Genomic DNA, 18191 nt, shown 5'->3' with positions numbered 1-18191 from the left:
TTAGTTGCTCCGCGGCATGTGGGATCTTCCTGGACGATGGCTCGAACTCATGTCCCCTGCATTGGCAGGTGGATTCTTAACCGCTGAGCCACCAGGGAAGCCCTTGTCAGATGTTTGTAATGTTTGGTGGGGGAAGCGTATCTATAAGGGGTCTTAGTTTGCATTTCTCTGTCTGCCAGTGAGGTTGAACATCTTTTCATATATATATATATTTATTTTATGTATTTATTATTCTGTGAATTACTAGTTCATGCCTTTTGCTCAATTTTTGATTTTCTTATTGATTTCTTAATGATCCTTCATTTGGTTTACATATTATAAATATCTTTCCCCATTTCTTCCTACCAGCATAATGTGGGAGCTAAGAGCATGGACTTGGGGGCAAGTGGCAGGATTAAATCCCAGCCCTACCACTTCCTGTGTGGCCTCAATACCTTATATGAGCCTGTTTCCCCATCTGTAAAATGGGGATGATGACCACCCTCACTACCTTGCAGTGGTGCCGGGAGGATTAAAAGTTCTCACCTGTGAAGCATGAGTGCCTGTCATGGCGAGCACAGGATGGACTGAATAACCTTTACTGCACCAGGCCCTGAGTGGCCCCCCAGACTGTGTGCCTGCCCTGTCATTTTGCCCAGAGCTGTCCAGAGCGCTGCGTCCTCTTTTGATACGATTGGCAGGCAGTGCTTCTCTCTGGCTCCCAGTCTCCTGGATGACCCTCCCTTCAGCATCCCTGAGCTGCCTGAATAGAAAACGAAATCCCAGCCTCTCTCCAGGAGATGGCAGGGGGATTGGAAGGCATCCGGCGCCTTGCAGCAAAAATAGAAGCCTCACTTGCTTAGGAAGGAATAATAATGAGGAGAGCCAGACAGACCCAGGCTGGGAGGGTTCATCTCGACCCCCGCTTCCCTCCTGGCGTCTTTGCAGACCTGGTGGATCGCTTTCAGCCTTGGCACTGAGTTCTGGTTTTTTATACCTTAGTGTCGCACTGTCCTTTCCTTCCACAAAGCCAGGGAAGGAGGCCAGAACACAAGACTGGTTTAATATCAAGAACCACTGGAGAAACGTGTCAGGATTGCACTGTAAACACCCCTGCCACAAAGAGCAGGGGGAACCGTGCTTCTGTCCTCAGGTCACCATCTGCTGCTCAAGGTCAAGTTTATGGAGGATTAAGGCCCAGTTGAGTCAGGACACCTTTCATTGATTCAGCCCCAATGTTAATTAGCTCAACACTGTGTAAGGAGCTCCCAGGTTTATTTAGTAGAACCCCAGAGGATTTTACATAAAAGCAAACATGGAGGGACTTCCCTGGTGGTCCAGTGGTTAAGAACACACCTTCCAATGCAGGGGACGCTGGTTCAATCCCTGGTTGGGGAACTAGGATCCCACATGCCATGGGGCAACTAAGCCCGTGCACCACAACTACTGATCCCTGGTGCCTCACATAGAGAGAAGCCCAGGCACCACAATGAAAGATCCCTCAACTAAGACCCGATGCAGCCCCCCAAAATAAATAAAAATAAAAACAAACATGGAAAAAGTAAATTAGAGATATTGCACATTATAGCTGGTTTGGGTTATAGCAAATTTCTGGGCTTTGAAACAGATGGAGCTACCCCACATCTCTGTTGCCAGCTCTGCCTTCAGGGTGGCCTCACAGGCCCCATAAGGGGAGCAAAGACCCCCTTGAAAGAGGAGTCCCTACTCAGTAAACTAATCACAGAGAAAGTCTCCCTATTGGAATCTGGAGCAGGAAGTGAGGAAACTGGGGGCAGAAGGTTAGCATCCCCAGTGGCCCGTCGCCTCCAGACTTGGAAAGCTAAACTTCCAAGAATGGAGGGTTTTGACCATTTTAATGGTAACGATTTGTATGTTATCCTTAATTCAGTATTTTTTTTTTTTTTTTTTTTCCGGTACGCGGGCCTCTCACTGTTGTGGCCTCTCCCGTTGCGGAGACGCGCAGGCTCAGCGGCCATGGCTCACGGGCCCAGCCGCTCCGCGGCATGTGGGATCTTCCTGGATCAGGGCCCGAACCCGTGTCCCCTGCATTGGCAGGCGGACTCTCAACCACTGCGCCACCAGGGAAGCCCCTTAATTCAGTATTTTAAGAGCGTGTTTAGAAGCCACCTTCTCAAACAAAACAATTGCTTTTTGAGACCTTTGAAGTTGGATTTGAAAGCCAGTCTGTGCCCCAAACATTTGCACAAATGAGAATCTGAAGGTTTGAACTTTTGATTCTAAAGACACAACTTCTTGCCCAGAAGGAGCGAAATAATACAGGCAGGTATTTATAAGTGGAGTTATTAGCATTTGAGGGCTTTCCTTGCTGGGGGACTCCGTTATTTAGAATTTAAGATTTTTACTTATAAACAGCCCATTGGTGCCCATCAGTGGAGCATCTCAACTTTACCATCACTGTCTCCCAACACCGAGCCCCTTTCTTACCATGATCTGGGCTGCGTCGTCCACATCCATCGGGCTCTGAGGACCTGGAGCCCCTCCCTGAGTTCAGCCCCTGTTTCCCCATGGTCACTGGTCTGTGGCCGGTTCTTGGGGCCCCAGTTCTTTCCGCGCCCTGTTATGACCCTGCTATACCCATCTGACATTGTCCCTGTGTGTCCCCTCAGGAAGCAGCAGACCCCCTGCCCCCACCCCGGCCCCACAATAAACCACATATATCCCAACCTGGGGGAGCATCCGCGCCACCTCCGCAATTCCATCCTGTGGTCCCAGCCACACCTGAGGGGACACTGGGCCACCTCACTGCATCCCCTGGGGCAGCTTGGCTGAGCTGCACAGCCAGGTCCCACAAGCCACCTCGAGTAGCGGCTTACCTGCCAGATGCTCCTTTGCCAACTGACTGTCCCCGCTGCGAGGCAGCCTGTGCAGGCGAGTCCCATGTCCACCCGGGCTGGGCTGAGAAGACCGTGCAAGCATGAACCCTCCTTCCAAGCTTTCCCTTGCGATAGTCCCACAGATGCCTGGTTCTCAGTGCTGGCTGCAGCCACCAGGCTAGGACCAGCAGGAGCCACATCTGAGCTGGCTGTGATGTGCTGATGATGTCTGCCTTTGATGCACCCTGACCATGGCCGTGGTGCTCTGCACACACCCCTCCCAGCCCCCGCTGAGGGCTTCTGCTCAGTGGGGCCCCATCTTCCATCAGGAAGTGCTTCATGGAACCTGGGATATTGCTGCTCATCAGATCATACCTGTTCTACACCACAGCTTCCCAGGTATCCCCACACCTGTGTGCCCAGGGGCCAGCCCCTTACAAAGGCCAGCATTGCCCATTTAACTCAAGGAAATTCAGCCGTAGCTCTCGGGTCAGCTGGAGGAAGAAATCTGATTTTGGACAGTGGGATGGTGGTTGTGCTGTGTGTGCCCCCGGCCGCTCTGTAAGACCGAGAGGTCAGCGCACCATCTGCAGGCAGACTTTCCGCCTCTGCTGTGGACAAGTGACCTCTGTCCCCTGCTCCTTGAACCCAGGTGCCCCTCAGGACAGCTCCCAGGTCTGGGAGTCCGTGAAGCTGTGGATGTTGCCTTAACTTTGTGAGAAAATGCTTATGAAGATTGGTTCTGAGCCCTCTCCCACCAGCACTGCCCCTTCCTGGGCTCCCTGGGCAACATCTCCTGCTCTGGGTGAGGGGCCCTGTGATCTGGCTTGTCTGGGGCCATTGCCATTTTCCTGGTCCCCTTTCCCAAACCCCCTGGGCCACCGTGGAGCCTCAAGGATATTTCTGAATCTGGGACTTCCCACTGATTCCCCTGCCATAACATCAAAGGCGCTGAGTACCTTCATCAGCAAAGCTGTAAACCATACACTCCAAGGAATATTTGGAATTTCTGTTTATCTCCCGAGTGTCTGGAAACGTAGCACTTCAAAGGCTCTATTTGATCATAGATCCAATTTATTGCCAGAAATGTGCATGTGGAATAACGGGGACCCTCCAGTGGCAGTGGAGGTGGCATCCTGTGAGAAAATGAATTTCTCCCGGAGCCGAACACCAGCTGCCTCAGCAACAGTATTCGCAGGAGAACCGAACCTGGTGGTGTTTGAAGTCGGGCAGCTGAAAGGCTCTTCGTGGAAGTGTTCTCTGTGCCTGGATTCAGCTGTGGGGTCAGCGCCCAGGGCCAGGGCCTGCCTTTCGTTCTGCACTCGTTCTGAGGGCTGGGGGCCCTGGACCCTGGAGAATCCAGTTGTCAGCATGTGGGGCAGACGGAGTCTCCTGGGCTCCTGGGACTTCCTGTTTCTTGTCTCACCAGGGAAGTTGGGCTGCAGGGTAGCCTAAAAACCAACCAACCTACCTGTGAATGGACCAACAACTTAGACAGTGGCTTGTTCTAATCTTGTGGGGAGAGACCTGTGTGCTTAATTTCCAGCCTGGAGGTTGATGAGGGATTATTCAAGGAGTGGCTGTGAGTTACCAGAAGATCAGGCTCTTGGACTTCTGTCTAGTCACAAGTGGCCGAGAGGGACAGAGGAGGTGACCTGGCCATGGCTGCCCCCAGAGGGGGTAGGAAGAGACCCGGGACGTGTGTTTGGTACAAAGAGGAGTGACTGGGCCACACATGGCTGAGAAGAGCCTGAATGTTCCAAACCGTATTTGAATCTCCAGGTTCATCCTGGCCTCTTGACGGCGTGGGCCTCCCGGCTGTGCCTGGCCAGGTGGCGGGTGGACTCAGAGCCAACCAGGGAGGCGACAGCGGACCCCCAAGGACTTCCTGGATCTCCCCACTCACGACTTCGTTGGACTTGTCTTTGAGATGAACCATCTATCTGGAGTTGCAGGTCATCAAAAAACACAGCCCTGCTGTAGACAGTGCAAGCCAGGGGTCCCCAGAGCCGGGGAGAGGGCACCGCTGAGGGAAAAGAAAATTCATATTTTTCTTTAGAGAAAATGAAAAGTGGCACTGGGTCCAAGTGGTAGGTGACCTTGCTGTTGAGCTAAAATGCTGCTGGGAAAATGAGAGAAGACAGACATGAAAAGAATGCTAATGAATAGCGGTGGACGGGAGCCCGGAGCCCTGACTCCCCGCCATCCACAACGGGTGCTCGCGTGTAGCCTATTAATAGACACTTAAAAACCGATTCTAAATTGAGCTAAGATGTGGGCCTGTTTTCTGCTGGTGGAAGAGCCTTACGTAAGGCGCCGGGTGCCGCTGGTTGTCCTTCCAGAGTGCTTTGATGGTTGCACACCTTGGTTGGGAACCCGCGGGGAGCAGGCGGGATGTTCAGGCTCCAGGTGGACGACACTGTCCTTTTGAGCGGCTCGAAGACAGTGGGGTGGCAGGGAAGCCTGCAGACCAGCTCCGGGGTCCCCCAGGTGCTTCTGGGCCTGGAGGGGTGGGAGGTGCTGGACTTCTGGGTGGATGGGCCCCTCCACGGCCCGCGGTGTTGGGGGTGGTGGTGGCTGGAGGGCCAGGAGGGAGGGAGGGACAAGTGCGGAGGACTCCAGCCTGTGCTGGAGGCTTCCAGGCCCCTCCCTGCTGTCCTTCTTGGTCACTACTGGTCAGAGCTGGGGTGGGGGGTGCCCAGGCAGGACAGTGACCTTTCTGAGCGACCTGCTTGAGGTCACAGAGCGAATCTGGGACAGAGTGAGGAATCGAGCCCGCCCTCCCAACGCCCCGCTGCCCAGGGAAGGGTTCTTGCCACTGGATGTGACATTTAGTATGAGCGCCAGCCTCCTGGAGGCGCTGTGGTGGTGGGGTTTGGCGGAAGAAGGGACAGGCTGTAGATTCTGGTGACCCCAGGCAGTGTTCTAGAGGTGGGGTTTCATCTTCCCATCCTCCTTTAAGGTGGTTCCCACTGTCCACATTTTACACATGATGGAGCCGAGGCGGACGCCATGAAGGGATTTGAGAGGCAGCAGAAGCACGTACCCGTGGAAAGAAATTGAACAGCGATGCAAACATCCAGCTCCCCCTGAGTAGAGCCAAGCAGGTTACGGTGCTGTGGCTTGATCAGAATGGAAGCGTCTGCAGCCTTCTCAGGGTTAGAGCATCATTTTCCCCTTATCTATGGACCTGAGGCATCTGCACCGGGCCAGTTTTGGGTGGCTCCCAAATTTCCTCATTAAACCCCACTGCTAGGAATGTCTGTCCAGGGAAATGAGAGCGGCTGTCGGGCTCCCTTAGAAAAGTGACAACACTGAGTCCAGAGTGGACCTTTGTGATGAAGTTGAAGCCGTTGGCTGCCAGTGCCGCTAGCAAGACCCTGTTGTCTTCCCCGAAGAATGACGCCATCCCCTATGACTTCAGACCCCAGGGCCAGATTGAAGGTGGACTTCCCGACCCGACCAGCACAGCTGTTCATGAAATGCTCCCAGTTCTTCCGTTCCCAGCAGATGGGATGACGGTGGGGTTGGGGGGGGGGGGGACGCGGCCATTGCCATGGTTTTGAAAGGAACCAAGAAATTCCTTTATCACTTATCCTGTCTTCAGCCATATTGGAGGGAGGAAAGGAATTTGGATGTGATATTTCAGACCCAGAAACCCCGTCCTCTTGCACTACCCTGGGCTCCCTGTCCCTGCAGAGGGACGGGCTGGGGCTTCTCCTGCCCCGCCATGAATTCCTGATCCAACCCATGGCTCTTGCCATCCTGATGCCCTTGACTCTGGCTTTCCTCTCCAGCCCGAGTTTGCAAAGCATCCTCTGTTCAAGGGGACTGTGAAACCCAATGTCCTCTTTTCTGTTCTCTTTATAAAACTGCACCCCCCAGGAGGAAGGGTGGGCTGGGAACCTGGGCAGAGGAAACGAGAGGTGGCCTGCCTCCTCTCTGTCTCCTTTAATCTCTTTTCATCCCCCCTGCAGTCCCCACACGCACACCCACCTCTTCTGAAAGTGTCCCAGAATACCGGTTCTGCCAACTAGCGGGGTCAAGCTTTGTTGTGGGAAAATACATATTCATGAGGGCTTTGAGGCGCTTCATTGAAATGCTGAGAGTCTCTGCAGCCAGAGTGATACATAAGCCATCGCTTTATTTGTCCAACACAATGTGAAGGCAATAATCGTGTGATGAATGGCTAAAGAAACATTTTAAGTATTTGTTTCCGCGTGATTTCTGATCACCTCATTAGAATTACAATCGGGTCACTTTCCCAGGTATTCAAAGCCTCTCACTCATTTAAATTTCTGTGCTCTATAGGAGCACCCTTATCATTCCTGAAACCAAAGTAAATTCCTCTCTCTTCTTCTGTTTTATTCCAGAAAGATTTCATCATCAGGAGGGTTTTCGGGACCTTACCAAACCGCTAGTTTTCGGTAAGAAATAAGAGGTAACCTTGCATGGCGTGAGGTTTTGCTTCTGACGTGTGTGAAACGGGGCTGTTTTACTGGAGGGACGCTGCCCTGCGGGTGGGGCTGGGCAGCTGTCCTAGTTCTTTACCTCCTGGGGAGCTGGGTCTGTATAATCAGTACTAATCTGAGCACAGAGCATCTGAAGCTGGGGTCTGATTCACAGTCAAGGGCCGTTGAGCCCTGGGCCCACTGCTGGGCACTTACGTTGTGTCCACGAAAAAATTAATCAGTCATTCTAAGAAAGAAATGGAAAATTTTATTCAAGCCCAATTTGAGGATTATAACCCAGGAAGCGCATCTCAGAAAGCTCTGAGAACTGTTCTGTCCGTTGGAAGTCAAGGCATAGTTATATAAGTTTCTTGAGACGGAGGGCTACACATCAAATGACTTCTTATTGACAGTTTACATGATCCAGATCTAAGCGTCATTGTGACCCCTTACGAGATCAAGAAGAGTGTTATCTTTTAAGGCCTTGTCCCATTGATGCTCGGGGAGTGTTGCCTTTCATGCTTGAGCAGGTATTTCTGTCATGGGGGAGGTTTGGTCGATGCACAGTGCAGACACACAGTGCACAGTGAGGGGAGAGAGGAGGCCACAGGGCAGAGAAAATGTTTTGTGTAGATTTTTCTGGTCTTGCCATAAATACGTATTTTCTTTCTCAGTTGCCCGGAAGTGATGCCTCCCCCAGGCTCCCCAGTGCACACACGAGATCCCCTCCTCATTATACTATGCTTCTGTAAACCACAGTCCTCATGGTGTTACCAAACTCCGGTTCGGGTGCTCACCACTCAAAAGCCAGTCATTCGGGAGGCAAGTGTCAGTAGAAAGGAAAGGTGCGATCTGAGGAGATCGTGGACTCATGTCCAGAGACCAACTCCGAAGATTCTAATCAGCCAGGACAATTTTTAAAGGGAAAAATGGGGGAAAGAATCTTAGTGAATCATCGAGGCAAGCGGTTGCGTTCTGCATCATTCTCCATTGTGTGTGGTCTGGCGACTCTTCAGATGTTGCCTTGCCCACGTGATCTGCCTGCAGGGCTACTGCGGGGGTAGAGGGCTAGTTCTTCTTTTTTTAAAAAAAGATCTTTTGGATGTGGACCATTTTTAAAGTCTTCATTGAATTTGTTACAATATAGCTTCTGTTTTATGTTTTGTTTTTTTGGCTGTGAGGCATGTGGGATCTTAGCTGCCTGACCAGGGACGAAACCTGCACCCCCTGCATTGGAAGGGGAAGTCTTAACCACTGGCCTGCAAGGGAGGTCCCAGCTAGTCATTCTTTAACTACTTCATTCTTCGTTCTTACTTCTTTCTGTCTAGGAAAAAATCGACAGGTTAGGCAAGGCATGGTACACATTCAGGGGAACCTAAGTCAGGAGTTAGTTTCAATTGCTTCGTGATCTCATTCCTATAATTAGGTTTTTAAGGTTTGAGGGGGACAGAAATGGGTAAACAGGAAAGGGGCAAAAGTGCTGCTTTCAATGGATTCCATCATTTATTTGTGTAACTCCCACCAGATTCCTGTTCAGATTGAAAGTAGATACACATCACCAACAGTGCATACCGTTTGAAACCTTCCTCTATTACTGGTCTACGAGAAGTCCACCATTTTGAAATGCCAGGATGCCGAGTAGAAGACTTTAACTCTGATTACAAAGAGCACTCTTTTTTTAAAAATAATTAATTAATTAATTTTTGGCTGCATTGGGTCTTCATTGCTGCGCACGGGCTTTTCTCTAGTTGCGGCGAGCGGGGGCTACTCTTTGCTGTGGTGCGCAGGCTTCTCATTGCGGTGGCTTTTCTTGTTGCGGAGCATGGGCTCTAGGCGCATGGGCTTAGTAGTTGTGGCACACAGGCTCAGTAGTTGTGGCTCGTGAGCTCTAGAGCACAGGCTCAGTAGTTGTGGCACGTGGGCTTAGTTGCTCCGTGGCACGTGGGATCTTCCCAGACCCGGGCTTGAACCCATGTCTCCTGCATTGGCAGGTGGCTTCTTAACCGCTGCGCCACCAGAGAAGCCCACAAAGAGCCCTCTTAAGCTTACCAGGGGTGAGGGGCGGCCCCGAGTCGCTGCCACCTTGTGGGTGAAGCTGTCCTGTGGCCCTCATCCCACTGACCCACGGTGGGCTCTTGGCTTCCTCTTGCCCTGGAGGGCCTGTACGAGCAGATTTGCACAGGTCTGTAGGCCAGGTGCCAGGCAAGCACTGAAATGCCCAAGGTCGCGAGGCCCCTCCACAAGACCACCAGAGTCGAGAGTCAAAGCCAAACGGCAAGGGTCATTTATTGCAGGTTCGAACCTGGACCTCCGCGCACTCGTTGCCGGTGACGCTAAGAGGTGCTGGCGGAGTTTAGTACAGCTCTTTTATAGACCGGTACAAACATAGTCGCCGATTGGTTGACTTTTAAACAGAGACACTAGTCGCCAATTGGTTGACTTTCAAACAGAGACACTAGTCGCCGTCTGATTGGTTGGACGGTTGCGGGGGGGGGGGGTCAGCAGGCGTAATTACAGAAGCGAGAGCGGCTGGTTAAGTTTCGGTTTCCTGAGGTTTCGTTTCTTAATTAGAAATACTTAAGGCGGGGCCATGGTCGCAAAAAGAAATAGTGCAAACAGGAGGACTGATACAACCCTAGCAGTGCTGCGGCCTCCACCAGCCCAACGGCAGGGCGTCGGGAGGCTGTGCGCCCAACTTCAGGCGGCGCTCCCAAATGTGGCAAGCCCAGCGCCGCGCCCTGGAATGGTCCTTTTTCGGCCCTTCCCCTCCGGAAAGAACAGAAAAGAAATTCCAGGAAAAGCACAAATTGAATGCAGGGCGTCAACTCAGTCCTATTCTCACCAAACTAGAACATAGCCCCCTCATTCCCCCCTTTCTCATGAACCAGAGGAGCCAATCTTGGGTCCTCAAGGCTCCGTTTCTTCAATTTCTGAGGCCTCGCAGGGCTGATATTGTGTTCTTAATATCATTAGCTGGACTGTATTTATCCTTTCGCGAACAAAATTCATGACTTTACTGAGTATACAGGGACCTATAGTGAGGAGGAGAAGGAGGCATAGTAGAGGGCCCAGGATGGGGAGGAGGAAGGGGAGCATCCCATGAAATCCTGACCAAAGGGGATTATCCGCTAATTCTTGCCGGCGGCGAGCTAGGTCTTCCTGGAGCTGGTGGATCTTGTTTCTTACAATGCCTGATTTATTTGCATAGAAACAACATTTTTCTTTTAGGGCGAGGCATATCCCACCCTGTTCAGCTGTCAGCAAGTCTAAGCCCCTCCTATTCTGTAGGACCACCTCGGCCAGCGAATCTAATTGGTCCTGTAAGTCCTGAATGGTCCCAGAGAGAGTTTCTACATCTTCTATTAATTGCCTAGACAGCTGACTATAGGAGTGAAGGGAGACCCCAAGACCCGTACTCCCTGTGGCCACAGCTCCTGTAATTCCTAATCCTACCAGGAGGGGTAGGACTGTAATGGCTCGTTTGGTTCTCCCTGCCCAGAGGTCAAAGCTGGGAATGGGCAACGGGGTGTCTCCCGAGATCAGGTCTACATTGGGGAGAAGGGTGGCCAGGGTGCAGACCCCTGTCCAATTCGGGGGTAAATAGGTGTATGCTAGGTTACTTCCACAGACAAAGACAGTGGTATTAGGACTACAGAGGGAGGAGTTCACGGGGATATATTGACTACATCCAGTGGATGAAAGGATTCCCAAGTCAATACTGGCGTTAGAGAGGGAATCGTTCTTGACAAAGCATGAGGTATTAAAGGTGGTTGAAAATTTTGAAAATTGTATGGGGAACGGCTCGGGGAGTGAAGTAGGGTTACATCGTTCGCTGATATTTAAATTGGCGAAGGTGGGGATGGCTATAGGGCGGGGCGGTCCTTGAGGAAGGCAGAGCCAGCAATCCTGTGCTAAGTTGGGGTTGGTGGTATTCAAAAGCGCAAAAGTAGCTTCTAGTATGGACATGGTCTGGGAGTCCAATTCAGAGGGATCGACCTTAGGGAGAATTAGGGGGTGGTAGCTGAGCTGTGGGTACAGATGCCGATAGGCCTCTTCTATTTGTCTTCGGGTTTCTATCTGGCGCACTGCGTCCTGGGGCCCCCCACCGTCTGACATATGTGTGGGGGCCCTGGTATTCCAGCATACCGGGGTCCCGGGGGTGCCAGTGCATCCAGCCTGAAGGTATTTATTATCATCACTAATGGTGGGGCTTTTATTATTCTGTAGTATGGCTGTGAAATAAGTCTTGTTATTGGCCCCTATACATTGCTGGTAAGAGGAATAGCACATGCTATGCATTGATTCCTGGAAGGTGGAACAGGGGCAAGTGGCTCGAGGGGGGAGTGGCTTAGGCTTATGGTAGCATTGCCAGTTTTGAGAGGCCCCGGTAACCCTATATTCCTGAACAAGATACGCAGTTATGCCCCCGCAGTCCTGCATATGAGTATACCCTCGGGGAACAACAGGAGTCTCCATAGTACCTCCCCTGCACTCGCACGGTGCACCATATAGTAGTTGTATTAAAGTATTCTTATTGGGGGGAGGGCCGAATCCTCCCCTCGTGGCCCGAGGGTTGAGGGTTAGGACTATCATTAGGGCTATCAACAGTACCTTGGTCATCATGGGGGAGGGTACGGCGCAAAGTCAGTTTGAGGGGATTGTTCTTACTCCGGTCAACAGTCCAGGTGACGTCAGCTTTAGTGGACTTGATGAGGTCAGAAAATGGGTCCACCGGCTTGACGTGTGTGTGATGGATCCAGGCAGCTATGCTGTCCACCTTGATGGCTGTCGGCGTTGTCAGGATGATCTGGTAAGGTCCTTTCCACCTGGGTTCTAGGGTCTCTTGTCGATGGCGTTTGACAAGGACCCAGTCACCTGGCCGGAGCTGGTGTGGAGTAGGTGGGGGTCCTGTTGCATATAGCTCTTTTAGTTTGGGCCAGATTGTCTCGTGTATCCGCTGTAAGGCTTGGAGGGAAGACAGGAGATTATTTTCTGGGTCCAATTGGATAAGGTTAGTCTTTAGGTTAGGGATGATAGGAGGAGGCCTACCATGCATTATTTCGTAGGGAGTAAATCCTAGCTTATAGGGGGAATTTCGCACCCTAAACAGAGCGTAGGGGAGTAGGACTACCCAGTTAGCGCCAGTCTCCATGGTCAATTTAGTCAAGGTCTCTTTTAGAATTCTATTCATCCTTTCTACCTGTCCTGAACTCTGGGGGCGGTATGCACAATGTAATTTCCAATTAGCCCCAAGTATGGAAGCCAGATCCTGACTTACCTTAGAAACGAAGGCTGGCCCGTTGTCGGACCCTATCATAACTGGAAAGCCATACCTGGGCAGGATCTCTTCTAGTAGCTTCTTAGCTACTATTCGTGCAGTCTCATTCTTGGTTGGGAATGCCTCAGTCCAACCTGAAAAGGTATCTATAAACACCAGTAAATATTTATACCCATATTTGCCAGGCTTTACCTCCGTGAAGTCCACTTCCCAGTAGGCTCCAGGCTGGTTTCCTCTCTCCCGGATGCCAGTGGTTGGCGGGTGGGTGCTGGCATTATGGAGTTGGCAGACTGCACAGTCAGCAACCAGTCGTTCAGTCTTCTCGGAGACATTTTTAATTTTAAGTCCAGTCTGCCTGATGAGATCCTGTAGCCGTCGGGCGCCCAAGTGGGTGCTACGGTGGATCCGTTCAAGGACCAGGGTTCCTAGTCTCTCAGGAAGGAGGATATTGTTCTTAGCGTCCCGCCACCATCCGTCTCTAACCTGGGTTAGAGGAAGCTTGCTCATCCATCTGATGTCATCCTCCGAGTAGTCGGGTTGGGGCGGTGTTTGGCTAGTCCCACCCCCCCTGTTTCTGCCCATGCTTCGGGGAACTGCTGAAGCCATGACTCTATATCTTGATTTTGGGAGGGTGGTTCCTGGTGAAGTCGGTACTCATCTTCCAAGTTCAGGGTGAGCACAGATATGGGTTGGTCGTGAGGGTCTGTTACGATTGGCCCCTCTGGCCGAAAATGAATTTGTGCTCCCATTTTAGTGAGTAAGTCCCTCCCCAGTAAGGGGCAAGGGCTATCGGGAATGACCAGAAAGGTATGGGTTACCCTTCCCGTGCCCAAGTCCACAGTTCTCTGAGTGGTCCATAGGTAACGTTTGACTCCCGTAGCTCCCTGGACCCAGGAGGATTTGTTAGAAATTTTCCCGTGGGGCTTAACCAAGACCGAATGCTGTGCCCCTGTATCCACCAGGAATTGGACTGGTTTCCCCTCCACTCGTAGGGTTACCCTGGGTTCGGGGAGGGGCTCCGAACCCCGTCCCCCCTACTTTGTATCATGCGTAAACAGGACTGGGGTGGCGTTCGGTTGCCATTGCCCCTGGTTGGGGCGCGGCTGCCTTTTCTTGGGGCATTCCCGAGCCCAGTGGCCCTTTTCCTTGCAATAGGCACATTGATCTCTGTCCAATGGTCGCCTGGGAGGTCGAGTGGCTGGGGGGCCCTCTTGATCTTTCTGAACAATGGCCGCCAAGACTTTAGTCATTTTCTCAGTGGCTTTAAGTTGTTTATCCTCTGGGGCGTCCCGGTTATTAAAGACGCGCTGGGCGATACGGAGTAAGTCCTGTATCTGTTTGCCCTCCAGATCTTCTAACTTCTGGAGTTTCTTTTTAATATCAGGGGCTGCCTGGTTAACGAAGGACATTACAATGGCGGCCTGATTTTCGGGGGCCTCTGGATCCATAGGGGTATACTGCCTAAAGGCTTCCATTAATCTTTCTAAATAAGAGGAGGGACTTTCTGTTTTACCTTGTACGATTGAATATACCTTGGCCAAATTAGTGGGCTTGCGCGCGGCAGCCCGGAGACCCGCCATTAGAGTCTGGCGATAAATGAGCAGTCATCCCCTACCTTCTCCGGTGTTATAGTCCCATTCATCCTGCGGGGGGCGAGTTAAGGGAAAAGCTGCATTGATGAGGTCAGGGTTAGCGGTGGGTTGACCATCATCTCCAGGAACCAGTTTTCTCGCCTCCAGCTGGATTCGCTCCCGTTCTTCGGTAGTGAATAGGATCCGGAGGAGCTGTTGGCAGTCATCCCAGGTGGGCTGATGAGTGAACATAACGCTATCTAGAAGAGCTATCAAGTCTTTAGGATTATCAGAAAAACGGGCATTCTGGGTTTTCCAATTATATAGGTCACTGGTAGAGAATGGCCAATACTGGAGTCGGGGGTTCCCTGTCTCATCGGGAGGGCCTATTTCTCGCAGGGGTAGGGCTATGGTGGAATCAGGATGGCGGAACCCTGGGTCGCGCTGAGTGCGTCCGCGAGTACGCCCAGCCGGCCCCTGGGAATTATTTTCATTGGGCAGGGGGACCGGTAGTGCCTCTGCCTCTCGGTCCTCCGGTTCTGGCCTGGGTGGCCCTCCGGGAGGGGCCGCAGGAGGTTCTACCAAGGGGAGAGGAGCAGAGCCAGGAGCAGGAAGGGGGACTGGTTGTGGGGCCACAGGAGGAGATTGATATGGGGGGGGGTCTAGGAGAAGGAGGTCTTGGCTGTCAGAGAGTATGGGTGCAGTTCGGGTCTGAGGCTTGGGAGGTTTAGTTGGTCGGGCCGCAAGGATCTTACATGACCCTGATGACAAAAAGGGGGTCATCCAGGGAGGAGGGTTTTCTACCAGGTCCTGCCATACCAGGATGTAGGGGATCTGGTCCGGATGGCCTTCTTTTCCTGGCAAGAAAACTCTAGATTTAACTTTTAGGATTATAGGAAGACAAAAGGTACCCTCGGTGGGCCAGCCAACCCCGAAAGTTGGCCATTCAGAGCGGCAGAAGGTAATTAGTTTTCTTCTCCGGATATCCAGACTGAAGTTGTGTCCTCGGGACTTTACATCCCCGAAATTAGCGAGAAGGAGGGAGAGGGGGGTACTCTGTGCTTGGCCCATGTCTAGGTCCTGGAAGAGATTGATTAGAAAAGGTTACTCTGAAAACAAAAGTGATTAAGAGCAGTCCCAATAGCGGAGTCTGTAAAAGGAGGAAGGGGAGGTTATCGCGTGCGCGCTTCAGATGGGCTGCCAGCCCCAGATGGGTCGTGGTGGACGTCTCCAACCACACCCGACTAGGTGTCCTATAGCGCGTCCGCCAGGACTGTCCTAGTCCCCAAAACAGAAGGTACCCTGAGCCGGCTTACTTACCGATCGGTTGTCAGCGATGACCCGTTGACCTGATGTCTGGTGGGCTTGGGGGCATCCCGGACGAGCCCCCAAATGAAATGCCCAAGGTCGCGAGGCCCCTCCACAAGACCACCAGAGTCGAGAGTCAAAGCCAAACGGCAAGGGTCATTTATTGCAGGTTCGAACCTGGACCTCCGCGCACTCGTTGCCGGTGACGCTAAGAGGTGCTGGCGGAGTTTAGTACAGCTCTTTTATAGACCGGTACAAACATAGTCGCCGATTGGTTGACTTTTAAACAGAGACACTAGTCGCCAATTGGTTGACTTTCAAACAGAGACACTAGTCGCCGTCTGATTGGTTGGACGGTTGCGGGGGGGGGGGTCAGCAGGCGTAATTACAGAAGCGAGAGCGGCTGGTTAAGTTTCGGTTTCCTGAGGTTTCGTTTCTTAATTAGAAATACTTAAGGCGGGGCCATGGTCGCAAAAAGAAATAGTGCAAACAGGAGGACTGATACAACCCTAGCAGTGCTGCGGCCTCCACCAGCCCAACGGCAGGGCGTCGGGAGGCTGTGCGCCCAACTTCAGGCGGCGCTCCCAAATGTGGCAAGCCCAGCGCCGCGCCCTGGAATGGTCCTTTTTCGGCCCTTCCCCTCCGGAAAGAACAGAAAAGAAATTCCAGGAAAAGCACAAATTGAATGCAGGGCGTCAACTCAGTCCTATTCTCACCAAACTAGAACATAGCCCCCTCAGCACCTGGTACAGGGGAGGTTTGTAGGATATGGGTTCTGGGCTAAAGGTGCTGGCCTCTTCTTCTGGGGCCAAAGACACGCCAGTGGCTGGGTAGTAGGGAAGCTGGTGTATGGGTTGGAGTATGTCTGAAGAAGAGAACATCATTAGGGGTTAGGAGGCCGAGCCAGGCATGGTGAGCATGATGACCAGAGCAGGTCCCAGGTTCTGGTGGATTCCATGGGTTCTTATGCATTCATGGTGTCGACTGAAAAAAAAAAAAAAGTACAACCTAAAGGTTAAGAATTATGTTTCATTTGGTGGACTTTCTGAGGACTTCAAGCCCAGGCACAGCATCTCAGGTAACTCTAAGTGACGGCCCTGAGGAGGCAAGGGAGGGGGAGCCAGGACATATAGAAGTTTTTGCAACAAAATCATGTAGTCGGAACATCAAAAGATTACTCTTAACCAAAGAAAACCAGATATGTCAAGTTAAGAAAATTAGCGCTTTTCTATGTATGAGAAGATGCAAGAGTCTGGGCTCATTGAAATCATTCCTTTGATGTGCACCTCAGCTCTCTGGGGCCAGTATCCTGTGTTTTCTCATCCTGAGTTCCCTCAGGGCTCACAGCTGGGGCTATGGTAATGGCCGATGGCTTGATGGCCGCAGCATCCTTTGTTTGCTCATACTGCAGGCAACATTTTTCATCCACAGTGGGAAGGAGCATTTGCTAGTTGCATGGAGCAGCGCTGGGCAGCCGTCCAGAGTGCCGTGTGTAGGGTGGCTTTGGGACAACCAAAGGAGAGGGAAACTGCATTCCCCAACGGGGAAGCTCTGTGTGAATTCTGAGGATGATGACGACCACCAGTGGAGATGGGATCCTGGAGTGTCTAGACAATGGTTCAAAGCCATGGTTTTGCCCCTGGGGTAGCAGAAGAACACAGGCCTCGCTACTTGGAGCTGCTGAGAGATCATTGTTTTGTAAAGCAAGGCAGCTTCATTTATTCCACCCGCTGATCCAGCATCTACCCTGCATCTACGGTGCTAATCACTGTGTTGTGCTTGGGCAGGAATTCCCTCACGTCAAATTGGGGAGCGTTCTTGTCCCAAATGTCCTAGATGGATTCCATGGTGGCTTTGAAACCTCACACCTCAGATTGGGACTTGAACCCAGTCACACCTCGGGTGGGCCTTGAACCCACAATTTCCCAGCTGAAACTGCACACCTGGTCTCAGGACTTAAGGAGGCTCAGGTTCTTTATGTCTCGATGCAGAAAGACTTCAGCAAGAGGCAAAATGATAGGTAAGAAGTATACTTATTAATGTAGGACGCTTGTGAAGGCTACAAGCAGACAGGCAAGAGGGCTCTGCCCTGGGGACTAAGTGGGAAAGCGGGTTTATTTAGAGAGATACACACCCCATAGACAGAGTGTGGTTCATCTCAGAAGGTGAGAGGCCCTGAAATATGGGGTGATTCGTTTTTTTTTTTTTTTTTTTTTTAAGTACGCGGGCCTCTCACTGTTGTGGCCTCTCCCGTTGCAGAGCACAGGCTCCGGACGCGCAGGCTCAGCGGCCATGGCTCACAGGCCCAGCCGCTCCGCAGCACATGGGATCTTCCCGGACCGGGGCACGAACCCGTGTCCCCTGCGTCGGCAGGCGGACTCTCAACCACTGCACCACCAGGGAAGCCCTGGGGTGATTAGTTTTTATGGGCTGGGTAATTTCATAGCTAGTGAGTGGGAAAAGAAGGGGCAGTGATTTCCAGGAATCAGACCACCACCCACTTTTCGGCCTTTTATGGCCGGCCTCAGAACTTTCATGGCCCCTGTGGATGTGTCAGTTAGCTAGTGTATTACAATGAGCATATAACGAGGCCCAAGGTCCACCAGAAGTCGAACCTTCTGCCATCTTGGGCCTAGTCGGTTCTAACTGGTTTATGTCATGTCCTCCACGGCTCTGTCATTCTTTTAATGGTTGTGCCCTGCCCCCTCCCCCAGCTCAGCTTTGAGAGTGTGCGAGTGGGGCACAGCCA

The 18191-nt window shown here is 52.0% G+C and overlaps 1 protein-coding gene across 6 annotated transcripts in view; it reads left to right on the top strand.

Annotated features, from left to right (window-relative positions):
* APBA2 (amyloid beta precursor protein binding family A member 2) overlaps window positions 1-18191 on the top strand; it is a 198437-nt gene that overhangs the window by 81804 nt on the left and 98442 nt on the right. For 4 of the 6 annotated variants that reach the window (XM_060293723.1, XM_060293727.1, XM_060293722.1 and 1 more), the window contains one exon: window positions 7208-7261. The exons of 1 other annotated variant lie outside the window; for it this stretch is intronic. The gene's annotated coding sequence lies outside the window, so the exon portion shown is untranslated. Of the gene's footprint in view, window positions 1-7035; window positions 7103-7207; window positions 7262-18191 lie in introns of those variants that run through there. One more of the 6 variants, XM_060293725.1, reaches the window with a different exon arrangement.

Source organism: Globicephala melas, chromosome 2 (assembly GCF_963455315.2).
Source record: "Globicephala melas chromosome 2, mGloMel1.2, whole genome shotgun sequence".
In the NCBI taxonomy this organism is placed as follows: Eukaryota; Metazoa; Chordata; class Mammalia; order Artiodactyla; family Delphinidae; genus Globicephala; species Globicephala melas.
This window is presented reverse-complemented; position numbering and strand designations above follow the sequence as displayed.